The following is a 15,467-nucleotide window of genomic DNA, read 5'->3' on the forward strand; positions in this document are numbered from 1 at the left end:
GCTGTCTTCAGGTGAGAGGCGGGGTACACCCTGGACTGGTGGCCAGCCAATCACAGGGCACATATAGACAAACAACCATTCACACTCACATTCATACCTATGGACAATTTGGAGTGGCCAATTAACCTAGCATGTTTTTGGAATGTGGGAGGAAAACGGAGTACCCAGAGAAAACCCACGCATGCACGGGGAGAACATGCAAACTCCACACAGAGATGCCCAAGCAGTGTGTGGCCTACATGCTAACTGATTGGAAAGTCAAAACTGACAAAAATGAAGATGCTGATGAAAAGGAGGATGTGTCACAGCCACTGACATCAACACGCTGTTATAATCAATCAATCAATCAATGAAAGGAAAAGGTCTGTAAGCAAAAAAGCACTGCGTGGTACAGGGATGTTCAAAGTGTGGGCCAAGGGACATTAGTGGCTTGAATGTTAGTTTTGTATTGGCCCTCGCCTTTTGTAAAAATATGCATTGTGTTGCTTTTGGCATAGCATCTTTAATTACGGGCCAGCGGTTAGCATGTTGGCCACACAGTCAGGAGATCAGGAAGACTGTGTGGTGTTTGTTCTCCGGTTTCCTCCCACATTCCAAAAACATGCTAGGTTAATTGCCGACTCCAAATTGTCCATAGGTATGAATGTGAGTGTGAATGGTTGTTTGTCTATATGTGCCCTGTGATTGGCTGGCAACCAGTCCAGGGTGTACCCCAGCTCTCACCTGAAGACAGGTGGGATAGGCTCCAGCATACCTTTGACCCTCGTGAGGATAAGCGTCATAAAAAATGGATGGATTTTTAATGTACAAAGTGCTGTACACATTTAATTTTTCTGTAATTTTTCTCTAGCTGGGTAGCATTTTCTACCACAACATAACGCTGACATCTGTTATTTGTTCTGCCACAATACATGAGACACTAGTAAAAAAACTACATTGTTGAACTTGTAAAATGACGGAAAGAACAATCTTGAAAGGAGGTCACATTTGAGAAGATAAAAGTTAATTTCAGACAATTAAAACAAAATTCTCACAATACGCAACATCATCACTCAACCAAGCTATGTTGCCACCATTCGCATTCTGTCAACTGCAGCGTCAGCAGCGTCAGCCGAGAGTTGACTACATATTGACTACTTTATTACAGAGATATGAGGGTCAAAATATTAGGATCAGTTGTCAGGATGATGGAGTGCAGTATCGTACAGCCATACTCTCCACAAACACTCTGATACCGGCCATAGATGGTGTACCTAATGTAGTGGTTGCTATAATATTGTATAATGTATAACAAATACACACACACCCACACACATACAGTGGCATGCAAATAAAGAATTGCCTTGTAAAACATCCAGCATGCTGCCAAGATGGAGGTAAAAGTTGCAGTTGTCCTCAGAGGTTTGTGTCTGCAGCACCACATGAATAATGCAACAGCCACTAGATTCATTTCCACATTTTGGGAAGGAAAGTGTGTGTGTCTTTGTGTGTGTGTGTGTGTGTGTGTGCGGCCAGCTGCTGGTGCATGTGTAAGCACCGCCAGTAAAGGAGACAGAGGAGACCTCCACCAAGGCCAAACAAAGGCCAAACTTCTGTCATTTGCATCATAATAGATGATGTTCACTGCGGTCCTGTAGGTGGCAGTGTAGAACACTGGACAGTGCTGGCTACCCAATAACCCAAATGTAGCGTTTATAGTTGGGCCATGACAATCCACATTGTTCGATATCAACGTGTTAGTTCAAGGTGTGTCCGACGTCCAGTCCAGGGGCCATGTTCAGCCCGGAGCTCGTTTTTTGTTGGGCTGTGGCATATTCTAAAAATACAATGAAACACTTTCTATGCTGCTTGTTCTCTGTTAGGGTCACGCGGGTATGCTGGAGCCTATGCCAGTTGACTTTGGGCGAGAGGCGGGGTACCCCCTGGACTGGTGGCCAGCCAATCACAGGACACATATAGACAAACAACCATTCACACTCACATTCATACCTATGGACAATTTGGAGTCACCAATTAACCTAGCATGTTTTTGGAATGTGGGAGGAACCCGGAGTCCCCAGAGAAAATTCGTGCATGCACAGGGAGAACATGCAAACTCCACACAAACGGATAACCCAGCTCTTCCAGATCTCCTGACTGTGTTGTCAAAATAAAAAGATGAGTGTAAAGGTGACTATGGGGGTGTTATTTCATGTCCAGAGGCTCTAATCACGTTAAAAATGTATTTATAAGCTGTTTTTCTATGCTCTAACTTCTATTCTATTCTATTTACTGAGCATGGTCTGGTCGGGACCCAATTAACCACGATAAACAAGTGATTTTTTATCGCATTTATATAACATCTTTGCATATCTACCTGGTTGGTTTCGCTTCTTTACAACATAAAAGATATCAAAATGGCTGCCACATCCTTTATGGCAGCAATACGGACACTGCCATGTCAAGGAGTTTAACGGAGAGTAAAAATACAGATCCGTCTTTTCTCTCTTCAGCATCCCACCCAAGCATAAAGTTAAGACGTTTTGGTCAAATCAACTTCAAAGAGCGTTCCATCTCTTCACATTTTCCAGCGAGCACCTCGTACAGAGACCGTCTTTAAAGAGTGAGCTGATGTAAAGTGTGTGTGACAGCCTGTAATGACGTTAGCCACGCTAACTTGGACACATTTTGTCCCCGCCGGCGTCCAAACGGCAGAAAATGAGGAATTACTGCAACGTCCCCACGGAAACCCCAGGAAAAGGAAGGAAGTGCTAATGACTTATTGGAGACACCCGTCCATGATGGACATGGTGTGGGTACACACACACTCACGCACAGTAATATACTAGGCATATACCTTCCGATGCTATGGCCAAAAGAGCTCCCCTGTGGTCTTTTCATTGTTCTTACTTCCTGATTTAAGTGCTAACATATAAGCATTGAAGTATTTGACCGGGTGGTATACGTATGTATTGTTTTGAAATAAATGGAAAACGTGTGTCATTTTCAGGAAGAGTGCTAAGCAAGTTGTTTTAGTATGTTAGCAACTGGAAAAGTCTTACACACACAACACACACACACGCTTGACATTCTTGGAAAAGAAGAATGACATCCATTAGCCAGGTTCCCCCTAAATTGGAGATGGCTGCTTCATTATTGAAGGATATTTTGGCACATTTAAAAAGCTCCATTTAATCCTCAGCATTCCGTGGCACTACTTTTGCATTTTTTATGGACTTGGGGCCAACTTTGAGCAAATGACTTGCTGTCGCACCGCTGCTGCCGCATGAAAGAAACATGAGCGTGCATGAACGTGATCGAACCTACAAGCTTTGATTTTTTTTGCGTCTTACTAACACACGCACACGCTTATGTAGTTCCTCACATCATCTTCATCCTCCTCCAGCTGTTGTCTGCTCTCGGCGAGACAGACATCCACCAAGGTCAATATTTAAAAATCTATGTCATTTCTTTCTCTCCTAAACAGATCTGTTGACAAACTTTGCCCCCCTCTGCCCAACACAGACTTCACCAATAATGCATAAGTGCACAAGTTTTTGTGTAACGTGCCAACAAAAAAAAGAAACTACACAAACAATGCAAGCTTGGTAGAGGACACTAAACTTTTTTTTTTTTTATTGGCGGCCAAAGCATAACTTTGTCCGGAATGACTTGGCATCGCAACAGGTCACAGGTTCAAGACCCAAATAAATTGAGTGAGATGAACATCCGGCTGCACGGCGCCAGAGTGGATAGCACGCAGGCCACACAGCTAGGAGACCCGAGTTATATTCCACCCTCTGTGTGGAGTTTGCATGTTCTCCCCACATTCCAAAAACATGCTAGGTTAATTGCCAACTCCAAATTGTCCATAGGTATTGTCCTGTGATTGGCTGGCCACCAGTCCAGGGTGTACCTGGTTCCAGCACCCCCACGACCCTCGTGAGGATAAGCGGTAGATAATGAATGAATGAATGAATGAAATAATGAACATCCACAACGAATTGAAGAGGGATATGCAGGAACATGTTCTTTAGAGCGATACTGTGTGAAAGGGATTTTTTGGACACTAAAATTTTGACTGCAATTGCTCATAAATAATGCAGCCACATAAAATAAATCAGTTATTGTGTTCCTAACACAGTTAATGAACAAATAGAGCTCGATGTGCACCAACTTGTGGCCTGGCATGCACACTACAACATCATTACTTTGCCTTATGTTCATCTGATCTGAAGAACGTATAGTAGACACAATAGAGAAGCTAAAAAAAAAACCCACAATAAAGTAATTGAATCTAAATGATCTGAGATAAAAGGGCTGTTTTAGCAACACACATAGGCAGCGAGCCAATGAGGTTTAATTAAAAGTTGATGATCAGACCTTTTTTTTTTGCCAGTGATAAGACACTGATTGCCTTATCACTGGCAATCAGTGAGGGATAAAACTAACAGGATTATTGCTTCTAAATCTGAGTTTAAAAGTTCACAAAGTAAACAATTGTGAGAACAGAATCAAGCAGCTTCATTAATATTCAAGAGTTTCTGTGCACTACTTTTCTTTCTCCCTCTGGCGACTGTGATTATTATTTCATTGTAGTAATATTTGCTTGTGTACGTCTGATTTCATCATCCACTGAAGTAACATTTGACCCAATGTCGGACCCTTCAGGATCGGGCCACAGCTTCATAAGCTATATGCTCAGGTCTCCATGGCAACAAGGAAAAGACTGGAGATGATAGGACGAGAAGATGATCAGCTCTCTTTTTAATAATGGATGCTGCCAATCACAATATGTCCATCTTTATTTAGCACCTCCGGGTCACCTACGACTATCACTTATTTATTTCTCATCACTTTTTCTTAGCTATATGAACAACATCATCCTTCCACGGCTCATTCCCACCTCCTTCCCATCTTGGGTCCTACCTCAATGTTATTTGCATTTGCAATGCTATTTTTAAACTACCATTCGTCTTGAGCCATTTGCGTAATCAAAATAATTACGATAATCATAGGGGCTGCAGCACACCAACTCCGAGAAGAAGAGACTTTGCTACAAAGCAGAGTGGGGGTTTGAATGTCACCGAGGCCTGTGTGATATACGGAGAGGCTACCTTGACATGACTGTGTATCAACGTGCTCGGCATGTTTGCAATCAAACCACGGCGAAACGACTTTATCCTTCACATTGCAGTTCGAATTTAGTGGCTTCACTTTTAGTGTTTTTTATCGATTAATTAAATTAATTATATTATTCAGTGGCGGCACGGTGGTCTAGGGGTTAGCGCGCAGACCTCACAGCTAGGAGACCAGGGTTCAATCCCACCCTCGGGCATCTCTGTGTGGAGTTTGCATGTTCTCCCCGTGCATGCGTGGGTTTTCTCCGGGTACTCCGGTTTCCTCCCACATTCCAAAAACATGCTAGGTTAATTGGCCACTCCAAATTGTCCATAGGTATGAATGTGAGTGTGAATGGTTGTTTGTCTATATGTGCCCTGTGATTGGCTGGCCACCAGTCTAGGGTGTACCCCGCCTTACGCCCGAAGAAAGCTGGGATAGGCTCCAGCACCCCCGCGACCCTCGTGAGGAAAAGCGGTAGAAAATGAATGAATGAATATTATTCAGTAAAAACATAAATTAAATTCAAAAATTAAATTAAATTCCATATTTTTGAGGTGGTATGTCACCCTGTGTTTGGCTGGCGACCAGTCCAGGGTGTCCCGCCTCCGAAGACAGCTGGGCTAGGCTCCAGCATACCCGCGACCCTGGTGAGGATAAGCGGCATAGAAAATAGATGAAAGGAGTTGTCATCCTTTTGGTATACTTGGTGCAGACGTGGGCGAACTACCGGCCATGGGCTATGCATAGCCTGTTAGGCTTTCAATTTGACGCATCTGAGGTTTCCAAATTATCATTTTAAATCTTTAAGGTCAAAGTTACAGCCGATAATATGTTTTTATGATTTTTAAATTACTGTATGTCTATGTAAGAACTATGGAAATAATTTTCATGGTTTCTCTGTGATTTCCAATGATATGCAGTTCATTATGGTAATCATAGGGAGCAGTGTATGTGTGTGTGTTAATACAGGTGGCTCATTAAGAGGATAACAAGAAAAAGAAGAGAATATTTCACAGTTTTTACCACGCCTTTTGAAACTGAGTGTTTTGAGCCATCCCAAACTTCTTCCAGGCCTCACTTCCAAAGGCGTTAACCTTATTATCTGAAACTTTGGCATTGTTTAACACGAGAATACAACATTCTAACTACATTAGTTAGAATGGTCAGAAAAGTGGAAAAAGCATAATGGGTCCCCTTCACAAGAAACGTAAACACATGATGACAGCAAGAGCCAGACACTGTAGACCAGGGGTGGGCAAATATTTTGACTCATGGGCCGCATTGAGTTAACAAAATTGTCCGGGGGGCCAGAACATATATTTAACACACACACACTATTTTATGCTTATTTATTAATTATTTGTCAAATTTTATCTGTAAAAGTTATACTATCAGCTGTATGTTGTCATGTCCCTTTTCTCATCAGACCACATCAAACTATGTCATTTAATTTTACAGTTTTGTTGTTTTTTTGTTGTTTTTTTTTTTACTAAATAAGACATCCAACATGCAAGTCATGTTGCCAGTTTGTATGTTAAAAGTTGAAATTCTTGAAAAGTTGAAAACCTGGGGGCCGGATTCAAGCCATTGGTGGGCCGCATGTGGCCCCCGGGCCGTAGTTTGCCCACCCCTGCTGTAGACAGCCATGGACGATGCAGCTGAGAGTGATGCTTTTCATCACAAAGATGTGACCATTAAAGCAAAAAAATATATTCAATTTTGCTTAATGCTGTGAGAAAAAAAAACTTTGTCTGTATAGTACAAGGATGGAGAGGTCCCCAATACGCACCTGTTGAGAACCACTGCTCTGAAGTGTCCCTGTCATCTCCCAATGTTCCTCCTGCCTCCCAAGTAAGCTCCCACTTCCCATCTCTCGTCTCTTAAAATAGGTGAAGAGTGTCTTGGCATCTTGCTAGTAAGTTTCTTTAAGTCTAGGCAGCAAAATCAAACAGCTCTGCAGCGCTGTAGGGCACGGATGTACACACACATATGCACAAACACACCAACACGCACATAGCTGAATCCCTGCAGAGCCATGACAAGTCCTGAAATAAGATGAAAGTAAATGAAGCATCACGCGGGAACACAACGACCGCACAGAGGGAAAGTTTGATGTTGATTTACGAAGGTTGTATCGAGAAAGGCCGAGCATGTGAGTGTGTGTGTGTCCCAAACTCACCTTGGCTCACCTCTTCCTCCAAACACTTGGTCCAGCTCCTCCCAGCTAAGTGACAGGAATATTAATGTGAGCTGCCACGGGAAGAGTTGCCATGGTGACATATTAGCTTTCTGAGTCATTGCAGCAGATTGGATCAGAGCGTTCACTTCCAACATGATCAGATGTGGAGCTAGTGTCAGAGAAAGCGGAATAAAAGTTATCTGGAAGAAGGACAAGGTCAAAGTTCAGAGTGACAGTGGGGGCGCACCTCCACCAGGGTCAGCTGTCAAGTCATACCTACATTTAGCCTCTTTGCTGACTCCTTCTCCTCTTCTTCATCTGCCGCCATCTTCATCTCGCCCCCTCCCTCCCCATCACCAACCCAATTTCCCCCGGATCTCCTCACCTGCATCCCCCCCGAGACGTCAGAAAGGAGGTCAGCCTCGTCACAGCGCAGGTTCACTTTTCATTACCGCAGCAGCCAGCGTCTGCAATGGATGCTTGGGGGGTGGTGCACGTCCCTGTTGTAATTGTAACCTGGCTTCGCGAAGCCAAATGTAAAGATAATAAACATGTTATAGGTGCTATCCCTCTTAGGCTCCATTGAACAAATAATCACAATCCAAAGTTACATTTTGTAAAAATGTAGCTGCACGGCTTTCACACACACTGCCATCTGGTATACATACACATACATATCCATGAAGCGTGCTCATACACAAAAGCGCTCTCTAAAGAAAGCCACCGACAATTTGAAGTCATTGTGTGCTGGCATGGGCAGGTTACCGGTTGTAGAAAAGTCCATCATACCCAGAGGCGCCGTAAAGGGGGGAAGGTTCCCACAATTCCAAGGGCCCATGACTGGTAAAACATTTTTTGCGGCTGAGCAGAGTGAAACTATGATGTTTGCAGATGACATTGAGACAAGGTGGAGAATTTTAAGTCCACAAGTGGAGAAAAGTGTCAGGTGTGATAGAAGAGTTTCAGCTAAAATGAAAGGAAAGGTATACAAAACTGTGGTGAGACCAGCCATGTTGTTTGGTCTAGAGACAGTGCCACTGAGGAAATGACAGGAAGCAGAACTGGAGGTAGCAGAGATGAGGATGCTGAGGTTCTCTTTGGGAGTGACCAGGATGGATACGATCAAGAACAAGTACATCAGAGGGACATTACATGTTTAGAGGCCCTGGAGATAAAGTCAGAGAGGCCAGACTGAGATGGTTGGGAGGAGGTTTATAGATGCAGTCAAGGAGGACATGAGGGTAGTTGGTGTGAGAGAGACAGATGCAGAAGACAGGGTTGGATGGAGGAGATTGATTTGCTGTGGCGACCGCTGAAGGGAAAAGCCAAAAGAGAAACCCAGAGCCGAAAGAAGAGCAGAGTGAAACTATGTCATCAGTGCCTAGTAAAATAATGTCTGGGACTGAAAAAAGGAAAGAGAAAAGACTGTCTGTCTGTGTGTCATGGAAATGTACCTGCTAGCTCTTTGTCCGCAATGAAATGAGTTAGCATAGTGTTAGCATGTTGTGTTAGCCTACACCCCATTCCTTTGCCTGCTGCCATTGCAACCCGACCTCGGACAAGCAGTGGAAGAAGAGCTTTGTAAATCGAAATAGGTAGTTCCCAATAATGTGCATTGTTAGCTAGTTCATATTAACTTGTTTTCTCTCATTATAATGTACAGAAAAGGGAAAGAAATATGTGTTCATGTTCAAGGATTGTGGCTGATGGCCAAGACTCCCCCCCAAAATGCAGTTTTCACATTACATCCATTTATAAAATTAAAAATTTTAAATACTATATACTGTAAAGCTTTATTGTTACCCATCCATTCATTTTCTATACCGCTTATCCTCACGAGGGTCGCAGGCATGCTGGAGCCTATGACTTCGGGAGCGAGGCGGGGTACACCCTGGACAAGTCGCCAGCCAATCACAGGGAACTTTTACACAAACAACCATTCACACTCACATTCATACCTATGGACAATTTGGAGTCGCCAATTAACCTAGCATGTTTTTGGAATGCGGGAGGAAGCCGGAGTACCCGGAGAAAACCCATGCACAAACAGGGAGAATATGCAAACTCCACAGAGATGGCTGAGGGTCTCACAGCTAGGGTCTCCTAGGTGTGAGGCCTGTGCGCTAACCGGACAATTTGAGAACTGATTTTTTTTTTATGAAAAGAAAAAAAACAATAACTTAGATACGGCAACACAAGAAAAGAGTAAAGAGTATGGAGTGATTTTTAGTCCAGAACAAATTTTGCTTTGTTCCGTGTGGGCTTTTTAGCCTTAAGTATGACATGTTTTCAAATAAGAAATGAAAAGACACCTGAGACAACATCGTCTCTCATTCAGCGGCCACCATTCATGTCTGTGATTTCTTGTCTGTAGCCCACGTGTATTTCCTGTTGTGTGTCATTGTGCTCGCTAACATCAGCATGACTAAAAAAGACTTCAAGGAGATGATGAAAGAGATGCAAGACTGCCACTCATTTGTGCCCATGAATGAACAGAACATGAACACACACACACACACAAAGAGGGGAATAAAAGGAGCAGGCTGCTAGCACAAACAAGAGTGTACTAATGTAATATTTGTCTTGTGTGAAGTGGGCCAGCAGGCAGCGGTGTCCATCTGTTACTGCTTGTGTGACATGTCCACAACAGCAATAACACACTCTGCAAATATTATTACAGTGTAACATTCAACTCTGACACCAGCTGCACGTCTCCATCTGGCCACACGCTATATGCTAACATGCACACATGCTAATGAGGATCACAAACACACACACACGCATGCTGATGCAGACGCAGACAAGCATGTGTCCTTCATTGAGGACATTAAAGAGTCTATATGAAGTCTATATGAGATATGAAGACATTCAAAAAGCTCTAAGTTCATGTCCTGCAGCTGTGGTGGCAAGGGGCGACTGATAAATTGGGGGGAGGGGGGGGCGTAGAGGCACGTTCTCACCTTGAGGCTATACAGCCAATCAGAAGGCCAGCACGTCCACGGTCCATGGTGGCTCTATAAAAAGACCCGCAGCCGTCCTACTGAGCTGGGGAGAGAAATAAGATGAAATGTGATCTCATGATGTGTCACGTCACCAACACACACCTAAAGAACACACGTGTTTAAAAGTCCAGAAGAACTCGTAGGAACAGGAAATGGCTTCAATCAATTTCCTGCTCATGCATGTTTGTGTGTATTCATGAGCGTGTTGCCAGCGTATCGATTGTTGGGGATCACAGAAGTGGGCGGAAGGATTCTCACAGAACAATGAAGATTCTAGCCTCCTCTTCCTAACCTTCTCATGCTCATGACAATTAAGATGAGGATGAAGCGATGAAGAAGAGACACGGGCGGCTAATAGAGTGTATGAGGAAGAGGAGCAATGCCATTAAATGTTGCTCTGCTTGTTGAATTTCTCTCCATTAGGAGATGAAATGAAGTCATGCTGAATGTGTGTGTGTGTGTGTGTGTGTGTGTGTGTGTGTGTCTAATGTGATTTAGCACTACACTACTCTCTTGAAGGACAAAAAGGTCAGCTGTCCATTCACTGTTCCTATTTATCACATGATCAACAAGAAATGTGTTATTGTACTGGAGTAGTACACACATTTATGACCACATTATTGTATATAGTGGTATTAGTAGCTGTAGTGCAGGGGTCTTAAACCTACCGAAGGGCTGCAAACAGAACAATTAATGAAGGTGGGGGCCACTTTTCTTTATTAAACACACAAAAACCAACCCAGAATGGATATCATCAGTTAAATATAGTTGCCTACATACAAGATAGAGGTCAAAACACTTGTCCCTCGCCACATCGCGGTTCAAATATTGCCACTTCACTCTGTTTTGGCTTTTAAAAAATATGTGAATTAATAAATTCATGATGCTGTTTCATGGTTGAATAAGGTCTATTAGTTTAAAATATGTGCATATTTAAGTACATTTTAATTAGTCTTTCTTTAAAAATGACCATTTTCAAGTTTTAAAATGGCGGCACGGCGGACGAGTGGTTAGCGCGCAGACCTCACAGCTACGAGACCAGGGTTCGATTCCACCCTCAGCCATCTCTGTGTGGAGTTTGCATGTGTGGAGTCTCCCCGTGCATGCGTGGGTTTTCTCCGGGTACTCCGGTTTCCTTCCACATTCCAAAAACATGCTAGGTTAATTGGTGACTCCAAATTGTCCATGGGTATGAATGTGAGTGTGAATGGTTGTTTGTCTATATGTGCCCTGTGATTGGCTGGCGACCAGTCCAGGGTGTACCCCGCCTCTCGCCCGAAGACAGCTGGGATAGGCTCCAGCACCCCCCACGACCCTCGTGAGGAAAAAGCGGTAGAAAATGAATGAATGAAAGTTTTAAAATGAACTACAATACAATATTAAGCAGGAATGTCCAATTCTGCAGATAACCGATATGTTGATATTCATATTCATATATGGCATTTCGGTCATGCCCCCCCCAAATGGACAGAACATTTACTCTGGAAATCCTAGAGATTCATTAGTATTTATCTGTAGTATAAACACTGAACTTGAAACCGAAACCAGGAAAATGCAACAAAATGGAGAGCATTCAAGCATATTCAGGAGTCAAATATCATGTTGAATACGATGAAAGCCTCTCAACCGCCCTCCCCCATTAGTTGTCTGTGCCCTGGCCTCCTTTGTATTGAGTTGTGGACTCCTATAGAGCAGCTACACACAATAACCAGCAAAGAAAGCTTTCTAGATCTTCCAGAATCTGCACTTATTCCAGCTGTAATTCTTTGGATTTCAAGTCTGTTTTGGTTGCCACACTCCCAAGTGCCCAGAAGGACGTCTGGTGTTGTGCCGATAGTTCCTGAACTCAACTTTATAGGAGTTGATAAATGGTATAGGAGTTGTCCACTTTTAACATACAGCCATATGTGCTGATCACGAATGTGCTGATCCGGAATCCGATCTGGAAGAGACCGGACAGTCCAACGTTTCTCAAGAAATTAGGTTACTTCAAGATATCTCTCAATGGTAAGTAGCTTTAGCATTGGTTATCATGTAATGTGGTTATTACACGTTTTTTGCGATACTACCAGTGTTTAAAAAACCTGGGTAGACCCACTGATTGTGGTGGGAAATGACTATTAGCCACCCTGCTCCCTATACACACTCACAGACAAGCACTTTTGCTCCATGACTTGCACAAAATAAAAACAGCTAGGACACTGATGCTGGCATGCTAACAATATCCATTAGTCGCAATGGCTAACTTAGCTCAGCAGTTAGCGACCAGCTAGCGGCTGAATCCCAACACACTCCAATATGACGGTGCAAACAGCGTCTCGCATTGAAGGAATGAGAAATAACCTGGGTACTCACGTTTATAAACCCACACTGTTCGTTGAACATCAAATGTTACGACAACTCTGAAACCTGCGCGGCTGCCCTGGTGCATTCAGATGCCCATTAAGTGTCGTAAATGGGAGTTGCATTTTATCATGTTCACTTAAAGCAGCAAAAGAGAATGGACACTAGTAAACTAATCTTTTAAAGTAAACTAGTCTTTTGTAGGAATGTTTAAAGTATTTTAACATATATTGTCCTTTCCAGTTTACATGTAATTGTGATTTAAACAAGAACAACAACGAAAAAAAATGAGATGCAGCTCGTAGGTTGTTGTGATGTTCGGGGTGTCAGTGAAGGCATCTGGCGATCCGTCTAGTGAGGAAGTGTTGCGATGACGAACGGCCGAGACACGTATTTGTTGAGTTGAGATACATTAATGGTGTTTGAATTGCACTGCTGTTGATGAGTTCAGAATAACGTTATAAAGAGGCAAGATACTCTGTGTGACTCTGGTTTGCCATGATGCGCATGCCTTAATTACGCAAAAAACCGTAACGTACAGTGCATCCGGAAAGTATTCACAGCGCTTCACTTTTTCCACATTTTGTCATGTTACAGCCTCATTCCAAACTGTATTAATTTAATCTCTTACCTCAAAATTCTACACAAAATACTCCATTATGACAATGTGAAAAAGTTTTTTTTTTTTACTTTTTTTGAATTTATTAAAAATAGAAAACTAAGACATCACATTTACATAAGTATTCACAGCCTTTGCCATGAAGCTCAAAATTGAGCTCAGGTGCATCTTTTTTCCACTGATCATCCTTGAGATCTTTCTACAGCTTAATTGGAGTCCACCTGCAGTAAATTCAGTTGATTGGACATGATTTGGAAAGGCACACACCTGTCTATATAAGGTCCCACAGTTGACTGTGTATGTCAGAGCACAAACCAAGCATGAAGTCAAAAGAACTGTCTGTAGACCTGCAAGACAGGATTGTCTTGAGGAACAAATCTGGGGAAGGATACAGAAAAATTTCTGCTGCTTTGAAGGTCCCAATGAGCACAGTGGTCTCCATTATTCGTAAATGGAAGACGTTTGGAACCACCAGGACTCTTCCTAGAGCTGGCCGGCCTTCTAAACTGAGCGATCGGGGTAGAAGGGCCTTAGTCAGGGAGGTGACCAAGGCCCCGATGGTCACTCTGTCAGAGCTCCAGCGTTCCTCTGTGGAGAGAGGAGAGCCTTCCAGAAGGACAACCATCTCTGCAGCAATCCACCAATCAGGCCTGTATGGTAGAGTGGCCAGACGAAAGCCACTCCTTAGTAAAAGGAACATGGCAGCCCGTCTGGAATTTGCCAAAAAGCACCTGAATGACTCTCAGACCATGAGAAACAAAATTCTCTGGTCTGATGAGACAAAGATTGAACTCTTTGGTGTGAATGCCAGGCGCCATGTTTGGAGGAAACCAGGCCAATACCATCCCTACAGTGAAGCATGGTGGTGGCAGCATCATGCTGTGGGGATGTTTTTCAGCAGCAGGAACTGGCAGACTAGTCAGGATAGAAGGAAACATGAATGCAGCAATATATAGAGAAATCCTGGATGAAAACCTGCTCCAGAGCGCTCTTGTCCTGCTGAAAAATGAACCTTCGCCCCAGCCTGAGGTCAACGACCCGAAGCACACAGCCAAGATCTCAAAAGATTGGCTTCAGAACCACTCCGTGAATGTCCTGGAGTGGCCCAGCCAGAGTCCAGACTTGAATCCGATCGAACATCTCTGGAGAGATCTGAAAATGGCTGTGCACAAACGTCTCCCATCCAACCTGATGGAGCTTGAGACTTATTGCAAAGAAGAATAGGCAAAACTGCCTAAAGATAGGTGTGCTAAACTTGTGGGATCATATTCAAAAAGACTTGAGGCTGTAATTGCTGCCAAAGGTGGATCAACAAAGTATTAAGCAAAGGCTGTGAATACTTATGTAAATGTGATTTTTTTGTTTTCTATTTTTAATAAATTCAAAACATGTAAAAAAAAACCGTTTTTCACATTGTCATAATGGAGTATTTTGTGTAGAATTTTGAGGTAAGAGATTAATTTAATACAGTTTGGAATGAGGCTGTAACATGACAAAATGTAGAAAAAGTGAAGCGCTGTGAATACTTTCCGGATGCACTGTAATTAATGAAATAAATTACTCACCGCCGTTAACGTGTTATTTTTGACAGCCCTAGTTTTTTTAATTCACAAACAATTCCTGGCCAAAGTGATGGTTTTTAAATGATAATTGTAGATGGCAGACTACTAGCCTATGTTGTAAAAGTTGTATAATTGTAATTGAATTATTTTGAAATATCCAAACTGACGCCAATACTAATTTACCAATACCAATACTGTTTTTAATACTATTTTTTTTACATAGCAACACGTTTTTTCCTCACAGCTTTTTCTTTTTTTTAAGTATGCCCCTAAAATATTCTGATGCAGGCCGTGCTTAATTTTATTCATTCATTTTTTTTAAACACACCGAGCCAACAAAAATGTGCTTTGGGCTGCAAATGGCCCCCAGGCCAGACTTGCACCCCTGTACTGCATTATTTATGACATACAGTAAATCCTGCACAGCTATAACCTCACTACGAGTACAAAATAGTTACTTCAACTCACTGCAGTCATACCTGCTGCATCGAGTTTATATTTGGGGGGGGGGAGGGTTAAAGAAGGACATAAAGAGGCTATAGGAGGACATTTTTCTGTCCTTGCTGCCACCACTGGAAGTCTTTGTAAAGTCTGGACACGTCTGTGCTATACTGTCATCCTAATGATGACATTAACATCTTGTCACGCCTCAATGTGGG

This window comes from Doryrhamphus excisus, chromosome 11 (genome assembly GCF_030265055.1).
Source record: "Doryrhamphus excisus isolate RoL2022-K1 chromosome 11, RoL_Dexc_1.0, whole genome shotgun sequence".
Classification (NCBI taxonomy): domain Eukaryota; kingdom Metazoa; phylum Chordata; class Actinopteri; order Syngnathiformes; family Syngnathidae; genus Doryrhamphus; species Doryrhamphus excisus.